Source organism: Callospermophilus lateralis, chromosome 1 (genome assembly GCF_048772815.1).
Source record: "Callospermophilus lateralis isolate mCalLat2 chromosome 1, mCalLat2.hap1, whole genome shotgun sequence".
Taxonomy (NCBI): domain Eukaryota; kingdom Metazoa; phylum Chordata; class Mammalia; order Rodentia; family Sciuridae; genus Callospermophilus; species Callospermophilus lateralis.
In genome coordinates, this window is record NC_135305.1 from 129797016 (window position 1) to 129799718 (window position 2703).

A 2703-nucleotide genomic window follows, 5' to 3' on the forward strand; every position below is an offset into this window, starting at 1 on the left:
ATCTTTGCTATTATGAGGAGTGCTGGATTTCATGTGGGCAGGCAGATTATCTCTTCAGGGTCCAGATTTTGTTTATTGGGGTGCACACCCAAAGTGGGTCTTCTGGATCATAAAGTTGTTTTAACATAGAGGATATCATCAGATATTAGCATTGTAACTTTTGAATGAAATACATTTTTAAGAAATGGGTCATTTTTTTATTTACTATCAGTTGGTAACTCAAAGGACAACTTTACATGTATAAAAGATCACTCATTTATATCTGAAAACTTTGTTTCTGGGTTACACAGTGGAAAATGAATCTTGCTAATGTGGTCTAATCTAAACTTTTCACAAATACTTCTGCTTTTGCTTTTCCTTTATGCAACACACAAACTAACAAAACACTTATTGGAAGCTACCATGTGATCTTAGCTAAGTGAGGTAGCTGCTGTTTTTCTTGTTTTTAAAAATAGAGTCACATGTGGTTGGCAGGTGGGCAATTCTGATTCCTAGCTACAAGTACTTTGTTTTAAAAGGTGCTTTGTTTCCCAATTTAAAAGTTACCAAAAGGTACTAGAGTCATCAAAATAACCAGTAGTGATTTATAACACAATTAGATTTTGCATTGGCCACACAATTTTAAAGATGATACATGATGAGTGTGGTTGTATTTATAGAACCAGATTTTATTCACAATGTAACTTCATTTGCTTCTTTGTGAAAGAAAAGTGACCACAACACTCAGAGCATCCAAGAGAGCTTTATTGTAGCGGTGCAACAGAAGAGAAAAGAGAGAAAGAGAAAGAGAGAGAGAGAGAGAGAGAGAGAGAGAGACAGAGAGACAGAGAGAGACAGAGAGAGACAGAGAGAGGGGCCCCACAGGAGGGAGTTTTTATAGCCCAAATCTAATAGGGTCTCTGGGTCTGCAAGCTGCCTTGTTGGCACACAAGGGGGTTAAGTGTTCAGCCTTGAGCAGGGGGGCAAAGCGCTCAGCCTTGAGCGGGGGCTTGGGCATTTGGGCTTGAAGCAACAGATGATAAAGAATCAGAAGGAGGGTTAGAGAAGCCAGGTCATCCTGCAGCTAACTTTGTTTGGCAAGCCCTGCTGACAAATTACTCAGCCTGTCCTGCACCTAACACTTTGGAAGCAGAAGAGCTGACATGGGAATCTGACTTCAAGAAACCATTTGTGAAGGCAGCTTCTGCTGCTTTTGCTACTGGCCTCCAGTGTGTCGGTTCCAGAAGTGTCCAGCTAGGGACTGAGGAGTGTTGGGTGGTTCCACAATAATCAGGTTCCTTCACTTTTAAATTCTGGACCAGGGCCCAAAGTTAGCCGTGTTGACAGAACATGAAAGCGTTTCCTGAATAATTGTAATGCACAGGCTCATTTTCAGATGTCTTGAGTCCTGTGAGCCTCACCCTGGAAGAAGGTCAGTCAGCTCTGCCTTCTCCCCAGCAGCTCAGGAAGGGGAACCTCTGAAATCACAGCATCTCCACTTGAGACCACAGGTTTCCTATAACTGTGAAATAAATCCTATGTGATGTGATTCTCTTTAATAAAATAGATCCATCCTCAGAAATCTTTGGTAGATAATAATGCAAGTCTTTCTTTTATCATTTAAGGTGGAAAACTTACTATCTTCCAGTGTGAGATTTTAATCATAGTTTTAATAGTGGTCATTGAGCATGTGTGTGTGTGTGTGTGTGTGTGTGTGTGTGTGTGTGTAAACTATGTTCTTCTCATAAGCATGTAGGTGTCATAGAGATAAAAGTGCCTCCAGATTCCATTATCTTTTCCCAATTGGAAAATGCTCAATTTGTTCCTGGCTTCCCTTCCCTTAAAGGAAGACATTTATTTATGGGGCCACCATTACAGCTAGATACATGATGATGTAACTAAGTCACAGTCAATGAGATGTAAAGAAGAAGAGCATGGGACCTGGCTTGAAGACCTTCCCCATGCCCACTGCTCCACCTGCCAGGTGCCCTGGAGTGTGGTGTGTATCCAGGTAGGTCTGATAATTCCAAGGGACACTGGTATAACAAGTCAGAAGTAACCTGGAGCCCTGGTGACTGTGCAGAGGTCAGCCACCATGGAGATTCAACTGAGGTATTTCCTGTTCCCATTGCAGAAAGTGAAAAAAAGAGGCTCCTGCCTCAGAGTTTAAGGCCCAATGGTAACAGCTTCTGTGGGTTGAGCAGTGTGAATCTCACGCCTTGCTTCACTTAGTTTCCCACCTCCCCTGCACGGAGGGGCCACTCTCCTTCACTGACACATGCAGTGAGTGCAGCCCACAGTCAAGCCCGGGCTGCTCTCGCTTCAGCCTCCCATTCTGCAAGGCTGGTGGCTCGGAGGCATTGTTCAGTTCTGATGGACTGTTACAGACTCCCAGAGCCTCATGTGCCAGAGGCCACCTTGCACACTCGAGTGCTCTGCCAAGCAGGGAAGGAAGAGTGGCGTGGTGCCGCAGTCCGGCTGCAGTAAAATAACTGGGGGGTGACGAGGAACTTGTGTACATTGATACAGCAGGAGTGGGAGCCGTTTATTACAATAAAGGTATTTATACATTCCATACAGCTTACCTTAATTAACATAAACTAGATACAGCAGTCAACCAATAAGGAATATGGCTTGCTGGCGTTACTTCACAAACCACTCCCTCTGGCATTTTGCCAGGCGCCATCCAGACTTGTTTAGAGACTCCAACAGCATGGTTGGTCA